Consider the following 18,504-nt stretch of genomic DNA (forward strand, 5'->3'; position numbering starts at 1 on the left):
AACAATGCATGTCTAGGGATAAGTTATGCAAGGTGCCCAGAGTAATTAGCGGATACTGCTGGGTTAAGGATTTGGTGAAGGCAAATCACAAGTCAGGGTGCAAATCTCATGGAGAGAGGGCAAGGGGGTGAGAAAGTTAGTCGGAAAGTATGGAAGTAGTAGGTTTTGCTTAAAAAGCAGATCTTTGAGAAAAAAACAGTAGAGAAATAAGATAGGGAGAAAAGAAAAAAAAAGGCGACTGTGATGGCAAACAAAACCAGAGAGTGCTGCAGGTCTATGGGCCGCATAGAAAATCCTGTGCATGCCTGGAAAGAGTTCTTCCTCAAACGCGGAGACAAAACGGTCACCAATATGCTCATCAGAGAAAAGGAGCGAGGAATGGCATCTTTTTATATCTCTCGTCAAAATAAAGAGACGTCATCACCCTCAGGGCATTAATTTGCATCAACAGCATAGCTTTCAAATACCTGCATTTTGAAGGGAAATATGAAGGAGTAAAAAAAAAAAAAATGGAAATCCTAACATTGTTCAATATTGAACTATGAAAATAAGAATGTCAAATGCCACAATTATTAGTAATAGATGAGAAAAAGGACAACTTCCTCCAGGTAACAGAACCCAGATGTTATTGAAGGAAAGCTTGAAAAAGCAGGGAAGACAAGGGAGGAACCTCCATGAAGAAACAAGTATCTTCCTTCAGGAGTGGCCAAACTGAACTGGATGTCAGGATCTCCACGATGAACTGGATTTCAGGATCTCCACGATGAATATCCAAGAGATAAGATTTGCATTCAGTGGGAGGTAGTGCATGAAGATCTCTCTTGGACATTCATCGTGGAGATCCTGAAATCCAGTGCCGTTTCTGGCTATTGAGGACTGGGGCTGGTCACCCCCTGAAGGAGATACTTGTTTCTTCATGGAGGTTCCTGAAAACCAGCGTCACTTGTGGTTCTTAAGGACTGGAGTTTGCTATCTCTGTCCTAGGGAGTCGGCGACCGATGGCCAAAGCAGAAAACTCAAGGTGGAGCAGAGGCCTCTGTCAAGCCTTCTACTGACCGAGGACCTAAGATGGTTGCTCTTCTTTCACAGTAGATTTTGGGACCTAACAGAATCTGATAAAAGTAAAAAAAAAAAAACCCAACGAAAAGGCATTTTAAATGTTTCTTTTGGAGTGAACAAGCAATTCTAAAAGCCTCACTATAGGCTGAATGTGAAGATGCTAATTTAGTAAAATGGAATAATTATCCCTTACACAGTACAAAGCGAGGGAGGGAAGGATGGTGATTCATCATTACAATGGTGACTAAGAAATATAAAATTAACCATTTCAAAAAGTCAAGGTAATTTGCTTTTCTCTGCAACAAGCATCTGTTTTGCTACCAACGGGTGAAAACTGAAGAGCTCGCGTCAACTACAGTGGCCACTTTCACCGACCGCACTGGACAAAAAAGCAGGTTTGCAAAATGAAATCCTGTATTGTATGAAAAAGGAGCAGTGCCTCCCACTCTCTGTAAAATTGTAGTGAGTGGGAGGCTGGGAAGGAAAAAGAAGAAGAAGAAGTGAAAACGTTTTATCCCAGTTCGTCTTTTTAAACAGAACGGTGACGTTTAAAGCCTGAGCTCAATGAAGTAATTAGCTGGGTTGAATGACCCGTGACAACCCCCGCTTCTCCTCTCTGACTTGTCAGATTTTAAAGCCGGGCATGGGGAGCTCCTGAAGAACATCCAAACCATAGCTACGGCCCAGGAGAAGGCGGAAGCTTTAACTGCACACGTCTGCTTTAAAAAATCTGCCTAGGGGGGGGAACAAAAAAATAGTTTTCCAGCTCTTGGTACCCCCTCCATATCCCCCAACTTCCTTTACGTCATTGCTGCCAAATATTGTTTGCGTGTGAATGGGAACCACTGCTGCTTTAAAGGTTTGGTCCCGTATTCCCAACCAACGGAAAGGCAGAGCTTGCAGCCAGGGTCAGTAGTAAAACTCTTACTGGCATTGATTTTAGTGGGGTAGGTGAATGGCCCAGCAGTAATGTCGTGCGCTGCTAAGGTGGGTAGCGCAGGTTCGATTCCCAGGCCCAGGTTCCTTGCTCCTCGGGTTGATAAAGCCTTGGCTGCACCTTGCAGTCAACATTTGCAGCACAGAGAAGTCCCGGAGCCGCTCCAAGGCAACGCCTCCACTTGCCAACTCGTGCTGGGCTATGGAAGGAACCGCATCCGTGCCTCTCAACCAGGGGGCCTGTTGCTGCCATGGCTGCTAAAGGCTTTATTAAGACCCTACTGAGCTGGAAGTCAAATGGAGCAGCGACTGAGGCAGTGGCAATTTCAGTAGATCGGAAAAGGCTTTCAATCAGCCGGCATGGTTTGTTGTTTGTTTCCCCCCCCTCCGATCATGTTTTAGAAACACTTTGTGCAAGTGATATGTTTGCTACATGGGACCCCCTCCAGCAAGGTTATTGGTCAATAATATTCTTTTAGATTCCTTTGCTCTAGGTAGGCAGAGGTACTAGACAAAGGTTTCTTATCTCCACTTGTGTTTAATTTAGCATGAGAACCTGTAGCAATTACTATCAGTGGTGACAATGTCAAACGTAAATTGTCCATCCATGCATATGACAAGCTAAGCGAGTTAGAGGTTTCCATTCCTAAAATTGTAGGACACCATTGCTTTGTTGTTTGATCTCTCTGGTTACAAAAATCAGTAGATTAATACTGGAAAAACTGGAGTTTTATATCAAGAAAGTACCTTAATGTGGTCAGCATTATACTTACTGGTGAGGCTATTAAATGGCTATTTGTTTAGAGCACGTCACTGCAGGTTTCCGTGTCCACATCTCTCACACAAAACACTGCAAGGACAATTTTGAAACTGACCAGGGAGCGTGCAGGTCACACCTACGGACTTGCAAGCTAATTGTCAAGAGAAACTCCAAACGTTCCCTTTGATAACTCAGGGTTTGTGTCTAGTGCCAGATTAAGGTATGGGCAGCATAGGCACGTGCCTAGGACACCCAACAAAGGGTCCCAAAACTCAAACCACCCCCTGCAGATATCTGATCACTCCCCCCCTCCTCTTGTTCTCCCAGGGACAATTCTCCCCCCCTCAGTCCTCTGCCTGTGGACATCATAGTCTTAAATCCAGCCCTGCCATGTCTGCCAAAATAAAATCCTTACCCCCCCCCCCCCCCCAACTTATCTCTACCCTTTTCCCAGTACCCAAAAGTACATTCACTGTACTTCTGGACGCTGAGGAGTGGACAGTTTTCAGCAGAGGGATTTTACCCAGGTAACGGCTTCTTCATATCTGGGAAAATTCCTTTGAATGCCACCCTCCCCATGTCATTGTTCATAAAACAGCCTGGAACGAACAAAAATCTTCAAACTCCATGCTCAGGAAGAGAATCAATATTGGTTGGGCCACATGGACAGCAGCACTCAAATATGTTCTATTTCTGTAATGATAAGGTCATTTTGGACAGTGGAAGGATGAAGGATATACTGAACATCCAATGTGAGCTTTCATTTGGAAAGAAATATTTCCACCAATTAATCTATTTAAAACATTTATAGCCTGCTTCATCCAGAGTTCTGAGTGGAGAATACATACATAAATCTACAATCATTTAACCAGCATAAAAGCTCACAGAAGCCAGATACTGCACAAAAGACCATAAGATGTTCACCCGTCTATGCTCAAACCCAAAGAACCAGAACAATTACCATAAAATAAAATTAGTTATAGTGCCCAAAAGTTCTGGACAAAACAAACAATGTTTGCAAATGTTTTCTGGAGGTTTTAAACGCAAGCCTCTGTCCTCAATCGTTCTCCTTGGAGTCTTAGCAAGATGAGCTGCGTGCTTCGAAGGCACATCAAGTAAAGACTTTTGCCTCAAGAAACAAAAAGGTAGGCGATCTAGAAAAAACCGTTAGGACAACAAAGGAGGGTAGATAGATGCCAAGGTCTTCGTCAATTCTTTATTGAAGTGGAGATGCGTTTAAAATACTGCGGCCCGACTCTAGCCGAGTTTCGTAGATACGATTCTTCTATCGGCTACCGGATCATGGTCTCCACTCCTAGGTAGCGAAGTGCAAGGAGCTGGTAGAAGAGTCTTATCTACAAGATTATGATTCACTTTTAAAAGAGATAAGATTTACTGTCATTGCAGATTACGTATGCACGGATTTTATTGCTATACAAGCCCACAGCTTGCTCAGCAACCCTGAGTCCAAATGAAATAAACATATCTAAGCCCCTGAGGCAGCGTTGTGTGAACGGCGAAACTCGGCCAGAGTCGGGCTGTAATATTTTAAATGCGTCTCCACTTCAATAAAGAATTTATTTATTTATTTATTTATTATTGTTTTTGTTATACCGAGTTTCATGATAGGCATCACATCAACCCGGTTTACAAATAACAAGGAGTGTAAAGCATAACGTAACGTAAAAAACAATATTTTCAATAAGAACCTTGAACTTAAATACAGTGAATCAGAAAAAGGGGAAGAGGAAAGTTACAAAAAACAAGGAAATAAACTGGGATGGGAAGGGGAGAAATTGAACAGCACAATATTTACATTTCAGCCTATTGATACATTAGAATAGCAAGTGAAAAATGAAACGGTACATAGGTAATCAAATGAATAAATATGACAGTTGTGAATGGTAATAGTATGATAAATATTCAGCAGGAATTAGTGAGAGAGGGTTTGAGGTTGGTTGATTCGTGTTTACATTCCATTATTGCATACGAGTTAGTGCTAGTGAGAGGAGGTTTTATTCAAGGCTGGAAATGCTTTTTTGAAAAGCCAAGTTTTTAGTCTTTTCCTAAATGTTAAAGAGCATGGCTCTTGTCTCAAATCAGGTGGGGATCGAGTTCCAGAGAGCTGGACCTGCTGATGAGAAGGCTCTGAGACTCAAGGATTTATGTTGGTAGGTTTTGGCCTTTGGAATTTGGAGTGACTCTTTGTAGTGTTCCCTGATAGGCCTGGCGGAGGTGAATTTTTAAGTGGTATTTGTAGGTCAAGTTGCGTGTGTTGGTTGATAGTTTTGTATATGATGTTAATGGTTTTGTACATGATTCTATAGTGGATCGGAAGCCAATGGAGGTTTTTGAGAATAGGTGAAATGTGGTCAATTTTCCTGGAATTTGTAAGGACTCTGGCTGCAGAGTTCTGAACCATTTGTAAAGGTTTGGTTGTAAGAAGCTGGGAGGCCTAATAGTAATGAGTTGCAATAATCTAGTTTGGAAAAGATTATTGCTTGCAAGATTGTTCTGAAGTCCTGAGTGTGAAACAGCGGTTTTATTCTTTTCAGGATATGTAATTTGTAGAAGCAATCTTTGGTGGTTTGGTTAATGAATGTTTTGAGGTTGAGACGATTGTCTAGGATGGCTCCTAAGTCTCTTACGTGGGTTGTTTGAAGGAGTGTGGGTGGTTTAGGAAGTGTGTTATTGTTTTCCGGTGATATGAGCAGGAATTCTGTTTTCGAAGCATTGAGTACAAGGTTTAGACTGTTGAGGAGAAGTTTAATTTCTAATAGGCAACTGTCCCAGTATTCCATTGTTTTTTGAGATTGATTCTTTTATAGGGATTACGATCTGTACGTCGTCTGCAAAAAGGAAATGTTTCAGGCTTAATTTTGTTAGTAGTTGGCAGAGGGGTAGCAGGTAGACATTGAAAAGGGTGGGTGAAAGTGATGATCCTTGCGGCACTCCTCTATTAGAAGGGTGGTATTGGGATTCTTTATTATGAATTTTGACTCTGTATCCTCTGTTTTCTAGAAATGTTTTGAACCAGTTTAGTGTGGCACCTGTTAAACCAATGTTTGCCAGCTGTTTTAGAAGAAGGGCGTGGTTGACGGTGTCAAAGGCCGCCGAGAAGTCAAGGAGGATTAGAAAATATGCTTGGCCTTTATCAATACCAGAGAGTAGGTAGTCCATGAGTGAAATTAGTAGCGTTTCGGTGCTTGCGGCTTTGCGAAAACCATATTGGTTTGGGGACAGAATACTGTGGTCCTCTAGGTAGTTGGATAGTTGGGTGTTTACCAGTTTTTCCATGATTTTAGCTATGAAAGGGAGGTTGGAAATAGGGCGGAAGTTGTTGGGATCACATGCATTTAGATTTGGTTTTTTTAGCAGTGGCTTGATTGAGGCAGTTTTTAGGTCATCTGGGTAGATGCCATGTGATAAGGAGCAGTTTATAATATCTGCTAGGGTTTTTGCTATTGTGTCCGGGATAAGAAGAAGCATTTTGGTAGGGATTTGATCAAATGGGTGTGATGACGGTTTCATTCTTTTTAATACATTTTGTATCTCTGTGATTGTGATGGGTTCAAAGGCATTAAGCTGGATGTCTTTATTTTGGGGAAGATATGTGTTATCTGGAGACGTAGTGTTTGGAATCAGCTGATTAAGGAGATCCGATATTTTTTTGTTAAAATGAAGAGCCAATTCGTCAATTCGCCAATTGAAAAAGACATTGGCATCTACCTCCTTTGTTGTCCTAAGACTTATTACCTCTGCAGGCAATAAGAAATACTGCGGGTTAGTACACCACCCCTATCCCTAAAACATGGAATTACAGATCTTCTTATTAAAAAAATAAATGGAGATTTGATACTGATCAAAAGAAAGGCTTCCTCCATTAAATAAACGGACTTTTGTAGTCACCCAGGTTCTCTCTTATTAGCACAAGATATGTGAAGGTCTGAATAAACCTGAAAAATTCAGAATAAATAAAAAGAAGGTTTCCTCCCCCAAGGCTAGAAGTGGAAAAATTGGAAAATGGTCCAAAACGTTTCCAGTCTTCTTCTGGGCCATCACGTCTCTAGCTCTAGGGGCGAGCGAGTCCACTACGATGCAATAGCACACTCACAAATTTCATTCTAATGCAAGGATTCTTGGCACAGTTTCCCCCCCACCAATGTAAGATTAAAACAGAAGTAAGATGAATGAGTTACATGGTATTTTACAACGATCAAAGACAAAGTAAACACAGAAGATGTTTCCACAAGAGCGTGCCTTGGGGGGTATTCTGTTCTCCACAGTAACAGCGGCTGCAGGGTATGGTGGCCCTGAGAGAGATAAAAGCAACGGACGTTTGTTTGATTACTTCAGGATTCAACAGGGAAGGCTTTTTCTATTCTTTCACTGACAGACTCTGCTGGGTTTTCCTCCAAGCTTTGCCAGCATCATTTGTATTTGAATTTCTAATAATTCATATGGACAGAGTAGATGATTACAAGATGTGTGGCCAGTAATCCGTCAGGTTATCACCACTGGTCTAATAGCGCCTTATATTAAGGGGAACTTTGGATGTTTTACAGGGTTTGTTTGTTTTTTTTGAGCTTTAGAAAAACGTGACACGAGATTTTTTTTAAATCAGAGACCATTTCTAGAGTACCTACTTTAGTTTGTATTTTGAGTGTGTGGATTTAGCTTCTTATTTGTTTGTTATTTTACAAAAGTAATCAAGAGGTCGTTTTGAGCAAAGCTATCTAAAAACAGAGGTTGTAAGCTGTGACGCACACATGAAGAGGCCAGCAACAGCACTTTGATATGGTCTGAAAGATCTTAGTTTTATATAATATTAAATAAAAAAACCCCTTTTCTATGTCCTACTTTGCATTAACTTACAAATTGCTTATTTTAAATATTCAGTTACTGCACACAAAACCAAGGACTGAGACGCACAGAATGGCACGGTTACCAGTTCCTAAAAGAATTATTCAAAGCTCTGCATGGCAGTGAATAGTCACTAAAAAGGGACCGTCCAAGAGCTAGGAGGAAGATGTACGTACGTATGCCATGGCAGCTAAGAAAGTTCAATGCACTACTGTTTCTAGATCCATGCAAACCGATATGATGTTCACACGAATACCGGCCTATAAAAGCTTTTATATAAAAATAAATAAATAAAGTCTGGCTTCATCCTGGACAGCAAGACTTGCCTCATGCCCTCCTGTTGAGGCCTTCAAAAATTAAAACTCTTGCCGCCATGCACTGCCATTTTGGAAGGGCTCTTCTTCGTGGCAGCGATTCTTCTCTCAGCAATATATTCTTCTGAAGGACTAACTTATTATTAGGCACTCATTCTACAGGCATTTCCCTTTCCTCCTTTTAGAACGAAATGAATAAAATCGCACAAGTCAACTAGCATGCTGCTTTCTACTAACAATACTTGTATCTCTACACTGCGCCGTATTTGTGATTTTACCCAACAAGAATTAGATCAAGAGATTTCATACAAATTTAGATTATGGTTACTCCTTACGGCACTGTTAAATTTGTACTTTGTCAGGACTAGAGAAAATATAGACAATAAGCATCCTGCACCAAGAAGCCAACCAAAAGTAGTTTATCCTATTTAAAACCCATTTAAGTGGCAATAAAGTCTCCTGCAATCAGACTTTTCTTTCCAAGCACATTTACCTAGCAGTCAAAGTCAGCCCTTCCTCTACAATTTCTAACTTAATCCCTCAGACGTGCGGCACTTTAATTGTGCGATGGGGACTGCTGCCAAACCATTATAATTTATTTTCTCTAGAAGAAAAAAAAAAAGTTTTAACTGTATTGAAAAATTACTAAATTAAGAAACCAAATTTGGACCCCTATCTCTTTAGTAATGGAAAAGCCATTTACTTGCCAAGGCAATTGAAACATGTAAAAGAAATCCAGTTTGCTTATTGTAATGTCATTAAAAATATGCTGAGTAGAAGATTACAGCTATACAAAAAACACTTTCACAAACTACGTACCAGAGATGACAATATGGCCCAGGAGACAAATTTACATTATCCTGAGAAAGTGGATATAGAATGATTTAAATTTAATAATAGTGTAAAACTCAACGTTTCCTAGGCTGAATAACGTCAGCTATAGAGGATGAAGCCTCTATAGCCAGCTCATACGGCAGGACTATCCGTAGATCACGAGTCCTGCCTGAACTAACACTTAATGTGCGAGATGTAAATCTAGCTGAGACATTTCAGAGACCCACTCTGGTAGCATTAATGCTAACGTTCTGACTAGAGAAGTTCTGTGAACACAAAAGGCAAAAAAAGATTCAGGTTCAGTGTTGAATAGATTTAAATTATGATCCAGTCCAAATTAAAAATATTGAGTTTTTAAACCCAGAAATAACAAATACAACTTGTTGATCTAGGGGTTACGTTTTTTTGTTTTTTTTTACGCAAGCCTTTAGGAATTTTATCAACGAGGTTAAACAGTCCCCACTGAAGGATCCTCATTTATTAAGTTTGTTTCAAGCAAGTACACAGAATAAGCTCTTAACTGAGCTGTCCCCTTATGAAGCAGTTCATGCCAAACATAAGCACTGGTCAGATCTCCAAGTGACCAGGGCTCTTTAGGAATGTAAAAAGTGTCCCACAACACTGAAACACACAGAAATAAATATAATACATGCTAGCACAAATCACAAAGCCATAGTGGATCCCACAAAAGCAACACAGGTTACTCAAACTGAGATTCCAGCGTTAACATTTTATAACTAGCTAATTTGTTATTCAGACAATATTCACGTTTAGCTTTACACGTCAAAATTCCTTAAAAATACATTTCCTATAATCAGTCTGGAATATAAAATAAAATGGAATAGAAATAGAAATAGTCAGAGCTCTTCAAATACTGCATGATTACTATGTAATTTAGTATATGACAAAAGAAAAAAAAAACACTTAAGAAATAATTTAGAAGTAATTAATTACTGACAAGGAAAAGAAAAAAGGTGGCATATGAAACAGACCCAGCGGAGACAAAAAAAAAAAAAAGCAGAGCTGGAATTCAAGAAAGCAAGGTAAGGACAGAAGATTAACAGGAAAGTGAAGGTAAAGCCTGACTCAATAGGTCTGCAGTGCTGCATCAGGGGGGGCAAACAGGCAGAGCAAATGGTTGTTACAGTCATTATCTGCCGTTGTATTTCAGGAAGGAGGAGAAGACGCTCTATCCAGAAAGGAAAACTACTTTCTGATCTGCATAGGTCAGCAAACACGCTATGGACGCTTGCACACAGCAAGCTCATAACCCTTCCGAAAGTAAGCTAAGAATAAAAAACCAAAAATCTCCAAATAAAATCCCCTATTTTATAGATTTGCATCAAAGGCATGCACAAATACACTATCCATATTTCATTGCTGGTAACCAGAAGACTGGCATCAATGTCTTCACAAGCTAGCCAAGAAAGAAGGGACAACTAGCTCACTGCATAGATTTATACAGTAAAACTTCTAACACAGTCAGACTGCCCAGCCTATTTAATGGTTTCTCCCATTTTGCATTTCTAGGTTTATCTTTCATACATTTTATACGCTTCTGTTTCTAATCGCATGTAGCTTTCTACACAGAAGCTTACACAAGGTTAAAAAAATAAAACCCAAACCACACACACACACACAATATTTCCAAGAGGGGTAAATGCATTTTTGTGATGGCGAAAGGAGGAAGTGGTGTTCATCCTAAATTTTAACAAGTTTAAAGGAAAACGAAACAGTTTGTGTTCAGTTCCTGAAAGTGCATTGCGTTTTCTTCAGATATCTGTACAGAGGCCGTGTCGCTTTTGCTGGATGATGTCCTGGGGACCTGCGATCGAAGCCGAGCAGCAGGCCTAATGCTACTGGATTTCCAGGGACCTTGACGGTCGGCTTTTATTGTACTTTATTATTCCTGGGAATCTAGCACAGTTTATTATGACAAGAACAAAAAAAAAAACCAAGAGAAAATCAGTTTGGGAGAAAAAAAACAAACCCCCAAAACCTCATTTTCCCTGAGTAAATATCAGTTTATTTTGGTGGACAGAAGCCAGGACAGTCTAACAATATTAAGCAGATTCTCCCTCCCACCCAGTCAGCAGCATTCCCCTCTCAACACCCTCCCCCCCGCCCAGCTTGTCCCTCTCCCCACCACTGGAACACCATTCCTCCTTACTGGGGGTCACTGCAAGCTTCTTCTCTCCCTTGACAGCAGCTTACTGAGGAGGCAGCACTGCATTTTGCCTGCGTCTAGGGGACAGGGAGGGCTTCAAACATTCACAACACCAGACAGCAGGCACTTTGGCTGCTTGGGGGTGAGAAAGCATAGCATGGGCGGCACCGGAGGGGAGAGTGCGCTTGCTGATGGGGAGGGGGGGAGGGACTCGAAACACGCGCTCTGGCTCTCACTGGTTTGCAGCAGGTGGCTGGAGGCCTCGCAGTTCTGCATCCTCAGCTCTGGTCAGCTTAAAATTAGGGTTCAAATCCCACTGCTACTCCCCTGTGTCCAAGGTCAGGGGAAGTAGCAGCGGGATTTGAACCTTGGTTTGTAGTGCACTGCTCCAACCATCAAGCTACTCCTCCACTAGCACAGCCAATCTGAACTTTTGATAGTAAAGCTTACAACTATGTGGATGATGCTCTGCTCATTCTACTAATGGATCCAGAATCAGCACAGCTATTTTTAATAAAAAAAAAGGGAAAAGGAGAGAGAGAGAGAAGAGCTAAGACCATGCCTCACAACCATCCAAGAATGGACCAAAGAAATCTCCATTTGAACCCAAACAAAATGGAGGCTCTTTACATAGCAAAACATGCAGACACGTCCCATTCAATACCCATCATCTCCCATTAAAATCACAAGTAAAAAGCCTTGGAACTCACCATGCTCCTACAAATGCAGGCAACTGTAAGGAGCTGCCACTTTAAGCTACGTAATCTAAGACGACTGCATCCTCGCATCAAGAAGAAAAACCTGAATCATGGCCATCCATGCCACAGTAACCTCACGGCTGGATCACCGTCACACACTGTAGAAGCGAGGGTTTGATAGGCAAGACCCTCCACTAACTTCAGATAATGCAGAACTCTACTGCTCTACTGATAGGATGCAAACTGCACCAAATTAAAAACCAAACGACATTGATTTTCAAGGCTGTGAGAGGAGACGGGCCTAGTTACCTGACAGAAAGGCTATTCTTGCCCTCATGATTACTGAGATCCTCAGCAGATACCTCCATAACAACTCACTCACCAAAAGAAAAACCAAAAGAACAGATACCCGCCAACAATCATTCTCGGGAGCGGCACCTGCCCTGAGGAACTCCCTCCTTGAAGAGCTCCGAAAATGCATAGCCACTCCCGTTTCAGCCTGGCTCTCCTGCCAGGCCTTCAACGTCAAACCCTAACTGCCCCTCACCTTAGAAATCGGCAGGGCAGGTGGAACTGACACCTCTTCAAACCGACTCCAACGAACATCTCCGAGCTCCTCAACCTGCCTGCCTATTGACACCATGTAGATTTTAAAACCTCAGCATTGCTGTTGACTTCTACGCAAGTTCCTGGAGTATATTTAAGTCTAGGTGTTATTTATCTTAAAATTTACATAAAAGTGTTTTGAATCTGTAACTAGTGATTTAGCTCTAGTTCCATTCTTACTATGCACGTTCTATTCTAAATTGCTCCTATGGATTGGACTGCATGCCGTCTGCCTTGGGTGAGTTTCTTATTCTAGAAGGTGGGTAATAAGTCCTGAACACAACAGCTCATTAAACACATTCCTTGGATGACTAACACATGCACGGAGCCTCCTTACTCGCTTAGGGCTGGAAAGGAAGTCTCCTCCACAGCTAAACTCCTTGGGTGCCACTTCTGTGCCAGCAGGAGCTGCCCATGGACCACACGCTCGTCTTCCACTACAGGCTCCAAAACCAGTAAGCAATGGCTCTGTGGCCGCCATATCCGGCCAGTCAGCCATCGGCTCCAGAACATGTCATTCTGCTCATGGGCTTCCACGGGGCTGCTATTTTATGCACTGCTCATTAACAGATTCCATCTGCATTCCAGGTGTATTTTGTCACACAATAAAGCTGCCATGGTATTCTGACAATCCGATAAATAGTCTTTGAGCTTGTTTTTAAATAAACAAACACACACACACACTACTACTGCTGCTTAGCATTTCTATAGCCCTACACAACATACACAGTGCCGTACAAACATACAAAAAGACAGCCCCTGCTCGACAGAGCTTACAAGCTAATACCGGTCTAAAATATTTGGTTCCTAATGCTCTGCAGACTCTAGAGGGTAAAGCCTGACTTAGAACAAAACGGACTCTGAAAACCAGATCTAATACAGCAGGAGGTTTGGCTTTGGTTATGAATAAGGTTAGAGGACACAAGAGGACAGGACCACAGGATGCCATGTAACATTGTGTTTACGCAGACACAAAACATCCACCAATGGAAAAAAAACGCCACATTCTAAGAGTCTAAACAAGAACAAAGAAACCACTTTACAACTGTGTAATTTTATTAGAAAGCTGAAGCCTTACAAAACCCACCAGCTGTTCCCCCTCTGGGTGACTGACTTATTTACTAACACTGGAATAGGAAATGAATGAAAGAATTGTATCCAATGCAGGGAAATGTACCCGTTTGCAGCTTGATAGCATTTTCCACGAAATTTGTTTAGACTGTTACAAAATATCTGTCTTGCATGGACGACAGGAACTTCCTTTGGGCTCTACCGCAGCGTCATGGGAATGGACAAATGTGAACAAGAAAACTGCTGATTACAGAAGTCTGCATTTGCAGTTAGCTCCTTGGGAGAATATTTCAAAGGACTGACGGCACTGCATTTGCACTTGACCATCAGTGCAGCAGAGCAGACACCTGGGACTCGGCAGATGATTCCTCCCATCAGTACCCAGAAAAAAGAAAAAAAAACCCACCCAAAATCCCACAATTTCTGTTTCTCATAGTTTGGGAGTCACCGTGAGGTGTCCTAATATTTCTGTTATCATATAGACTTTAAATTATGCAAAAAGTTAAGAAATTGACTAGGTACATCTGCTTTCTAGCTTTTCTAAAGAGGAAATGTGTATTGGGTTTTTTTGTTTGTTTTTTACTACATGTTGTAGATACTGCTGAGCAACAGACAAATATACAGAAAATGCTGCCATTCAATGTTAGAAAAAAACAAAATGCAAAAGATTAGTTAAAAAAAAATATATATATATCCATCCATACAAATATCACAAAATCCGGTATGTGATGTCACTCTGTTATGACAGGGAAGAGCGATAGAGTTAGCACACGAGGAGATTTGCTCCTTCAGACTGTGCACGTCATCCCTGGTGCGGAGCTGGAAGGCTGCAGGTTCCACGTCTGAACTTCCTTGATCAGAAGACTATGCCATACGCCAGTACTGCACTACCAGAAAAAAAGGTGGTACCTTGTGTTTTGAGTCAGTCTAATGACTCTTGATCAAATCCAGAAAAGTCACCTAATTGTAATTACTATGAAGACCCAAACAGGGGCTACAACAGGCACTGACAATGTAAGCTTTGTACCTTTTCTACTAGAAATTCTAAAAAAAAAAAAAAAAAAAAAAAATTCACATGCATATTTTTCTACACATTGCACATATTTCTGTTTGAAAGAAATGATTTTCTAACACAAAGCAGAGGTTCATTGGAGACATGAAATGTTATGCAAACAGAACTTTAGAGGATAAACATGCAGTGCTACTAAACACCCAGGTTTACAAGGAATTGAAAGCAAATCCAACAGGATTTACATGGTTTGGGAAAATCCCCAATTTAAACTTCAATTTCTGACCACAGATTTGCAAAGTGGTGGCTCTCAAAAAAAAACCAAACAAACTTCTAACCGATGTGATACCCAGAGGGATCCTCACAGAACCCCTGCACAAGCTGCAGAACTTTGGGTCAATAGGTGTTGCTAAGAGTCAGACCTACAGTGCTCCCTGCCCATCTTCCTGTCACACCATCCCAAGAATTCACTTCTTTTGTTTAAAAAAAATAAAATAAAATAAAACAACAACACAAACAGCTCTGTGTGGCCTCTTACCCAAAAACAGAAGCCCAGTGCCATTCTCTGGGTGTCACGAGTGACTCTTTCACTGGGCCATGGGTTTAAAATACAGTTATACTAATTATAAAATATTCAAGGTAAGTTTACATTAGTGAAGCAGTAATTGTGTAGCCTGCTAATTAAGAATCTTGAACTAATGCTGTGATGTGGGGGAAAAATTAACAGAGTCACAATCTGTATGACAAGATGTACTATTTGTAGGGTCCTTCGTTTTCAGTTTAAACCAATTTTTAAACCATAAATTCCCAACAACAACAATCCGTTTAATCTGATTTTCACCCTAATTTTAGAATGATTAAAGAGCAGCTCCAGAACTGTAGATGCAGTGACCTGAAGACTCCAGCCACTGCTGGAAGTCAGTGTGGGCCAAGGTACCTGCAGCGTTTCAAGTCCTGACCCTGCACCAGCAAAAGCGCTGGCCCTCCAGAGCCGCTGATGTGGTGCCTCAAGCCCCCCTTTCCCTTCCCTCCCGGCTGCCAAAATGCCTGCTGCTTGGTGCCACCAGTGCATGCCTACCAGAAAGTCCCCTGGCCCCGCACAAAAGCAGGAGTGCAGTGCCGCAGAGCACCGGAGCCTCAGCAAAGCTGCTGCTGAAGGACAGCGAAGCCTGGAGCCATCTCTAAGAAGGATGAATGCAGTTGCGATAGGGTGGGGGAAAAGAAGAGAGATTCTCGGGGTATGGGGAGAGAAAGGGTCAAGCTAGGCGGGGGATGGGTTTAGAGATAGGAATGCTGCCGAGTGGGAGAATCTGCTCTATAGTGTTTTATTGTCTTGGCCTCTGTATATTAAAATAAACTCCAATAATTACTTAGAAAAATGATGAGATATTTTTGCCACTGATTTTCTCCTGTTTTTATTCTTGTCTTAATAAACCCTGATAAATTCCCAGGAAAAATTAAAAAACTGAAAATGGAAGGGCATCTTGGATGGCAAAGGCTTCCCCTGCCAAGAGGGGTGGAAGTTACAGGACAGCAACCACAATGCAACTGGCTCTCCGAACAAGGTGCCAGCTAAAGGGGCAAAGTGCCTCTAGAGGCGGGCAGTGCTTGCTGGACACATCCTTACCCTTCAACGTGCCAGATATCTTTGACCCCCCAAAAGTGTACATTACAGTCTGTGAGATAAACCCTAGAATCAAACAAAATTTTAAATAAAAGTCCTTTTGCAGATTCCTCTTATGTCTGGACCAAGGTGTTGATACAACCATGTATAAAGATTTTGTGGCTTCATTTCTATTAACCATTTTCTGGTTATAAGTTACTGAACTTACAATCCTAATTTTCTAGGGCATGTTCACATGTCAATATTAGTGCAGAATGCAGCAAACACAATGCAAGGCGAAAGATAGGAATGACCAATCCGCGCATGGCTGGTTTCTAAATGCGAGGAAAGCCCAGTGCATGCGACAGCACAGCAAGAGCACACATATGGGAGATTCATTTTTCATAAAGTCAAAAAAATACCAAAAAATGTTCACATTTGTAAATAGTTCCAGATATTTTTTAAGTCAAGCTGCTCAGAGATCACTACTTTAAAGCGCACAGTTAATCTAAACATTGAATCTGTGTTTTGAGTTCTCTAGTTCTCAGTCATCTCTTGTATTCTGTTGTCAAACTTGGAGGAGACAAGGTCTGGTGACATGCTGCTGCAGGAGGTCAAGATGTGGTGGAGGCTATAAGATGGGAAGGGACTGAAGTGTGAGGGGAGTGCAGCTGGTATCGACTTCCTACTTCTCTTACCATTTTTGCAAACTAATAAGGCTTGCAACAGCAGCTCTGGGCAGCGTGCGGTGGAACACTGTGGAAGAGCAGGTGGGGAAGGGAGTGCTGCTGGCAGCTCCCAGGGGGGAGAGGGAGTTGAGATGCAGTGGAGGGAGCAGGTACAGTGGAGTGCAGCAGCAGGAGCTCCAGGGTGCATGAGAGACGAGGAGGGATGGAATGCTATGGCAGCTCCAGGAGCCAGGGAGTTTGAGCAGGAGAAGTGGAAAAGACTAACTTGGCTCATTTTTTGGCTTGCTCTCTGCATAAAAATAAAATAAAAACAACTAAATCTGACCCAAAATGGGAACACACTTTAGAACATCTGGTCAAGTCAAAACAAGGCATAGGACTCTAGTATTGTAAGGATTGCCTTCTGATGTTATAATTCAATATTATTAAATGTTATCAAGTAATGATACAGAATTCAGCGCTCCAATTTTCTATAGGTCCAAAGATGACCCATGATGGGTAAACTGTAGTTCAATAAAACGGGCTTCTTAAAATAAAGACTGTAGGAAACCATACATCAGTGAAGAATTGCCCAATGCCAGCAAACATGCTCTTAATAAAGAGGCTTTGGGTTAGACCAGCTCCTGACATCTGCTTTGTCCGTCACCACAAAAATGATTCTTGAGTCACACAACACGCCCAAGCCCAAATTCCTCTCACGGTGCTTCCTCACCCCACTAAAACAACCGGCTTTCGGCAGCAGGTGGCCCAGGACCCAGTGCCAAACCTGCCCGGTTTGCGAAGGAGACAAAGTTTTTCAAACGCTTCGCATCATCTCGGTCCCACCACAGGAACCCGACCAACTTTGCGCGGAATGAAGGGGGGGGGGGGGGGGGGCAGGGTCCGAGCACCAATCAAGCGAAACCGAGCTGTCAAATCATAAAACATTAACGCACTCTTCTGCCACCCCCCCCCCCCCCCAGCCAAAAAAAGAGAGGGCGCGCAGGCTTGGAGGAGAAGACCCCCGTTCATATTTCAAGTTCAACGATCCGAAAAGAAACAGAGCCCCGGTCTGAGTTGGGGGGGGGGATGGGACGTGAGCTCCAATCCCCGGCCCCGTAAAGCTGCACGCGATCCCGCGGCGACAGGTCAGCCTCTGCTCGGCCTGCCAAGAGATGATCTGCCGCGGGAGCGCACCCATCCTAAGAAGGAGGGGGACCCCCACCCCCGGGCGGCTGAGCATGCACACACGAGCCGCGCTGCTCCTCTCCATCTGCAGCGGACAGCATCCCCGCCCCAGCACCCGCCGGTATGGTGCCCACGAGCAAAGCTCCCCCCTTAACTGCGGGGCGAGGAGCGGAAGGAGAAGGTAAGAACAAGTGGCACTCACCCGCCAAAGGGCCGCGCGAACTCCCGGCGCAGGGGCAGGAGCGAGCAGGCTTGGTAAACAGCCGCCGTCCGTGACCTACTTTCTGCCTTCGCTAAATGTCGCACCACTAACCTACTTTTCAACCAATGACGTGCGCCGGCGGCCCGGCGCGCGCGCCCGCCACTCGGGGGGGGGGGGGGGGGAGGAGGGGGAGGAGCTCCGCGGCGCCGCGGCCAATGGCGGGCGACGGCCGGGCTACCTGCCGGCCAATTGCGTAATGGGCTTCCTTTATTCCTGCCTGCGGTCTTCCAGAATCCTAGAGAGAAGAGAAGGAGGAAGCGATCACGTGACTCTGCCCCCTTTACCTCCCCCCCCCCCCGGGGCCTGGCGCTGCCGGGGCTTGTGCCGGGACGGGAAAGGCCACCGGGCTCTCGGGCGCGCTCCTCGGCGTCGTGGTCTCCCGCGCAGGAGCGGGCCCCGGGCTCTCTCTCTCCTATTCCCCCCCCCCTGTTTCATACTTGCTGGGGGGGGGGGGCATAGCGACTCC

General features: G+C 43.2%; 1 protein-coding gene across 2 annotated transcripts in view; it reads right to left on the reverse strand.

Annotated features, from left to right (window-relative positions):
* Nucleotides 1-18,106, reverse strand: part of ARNTL (aryl hydrocarbon receptor nuclear translocator like) — a 59,630-nt gene extending 41,524 nt beyond the window's left edge. For both annotated transcript variants that reach the window (XM_029583170.1, XM_029583169.1), the window contains exon 1: nt 17,979-18,106. The gene's annotated coding sequence lies outside the window, so the exon portion shown is untranslated. The remainder of the gene's footprint in view (nt 1-17,978) is intronic.
* Between the last annotated feature and the right edge of the window lie 398 nt (nt 18,107-18,504).

Source organism: Rhinatrema bivittatum, chromosome 17, assembly GCF_901001135.1.
Source record: "Rhinatrema bivittatum chromosome 17, aRhiBiv1.1, whole genome shotgun sequence".
NCBI classification, from domain to species: Eukaryota; Metazoa; Chordata; class Amphibia; order Gymnophiona; family Rhinatrematidae; genus Rhinatrema; species Rhinatrema bivittatum.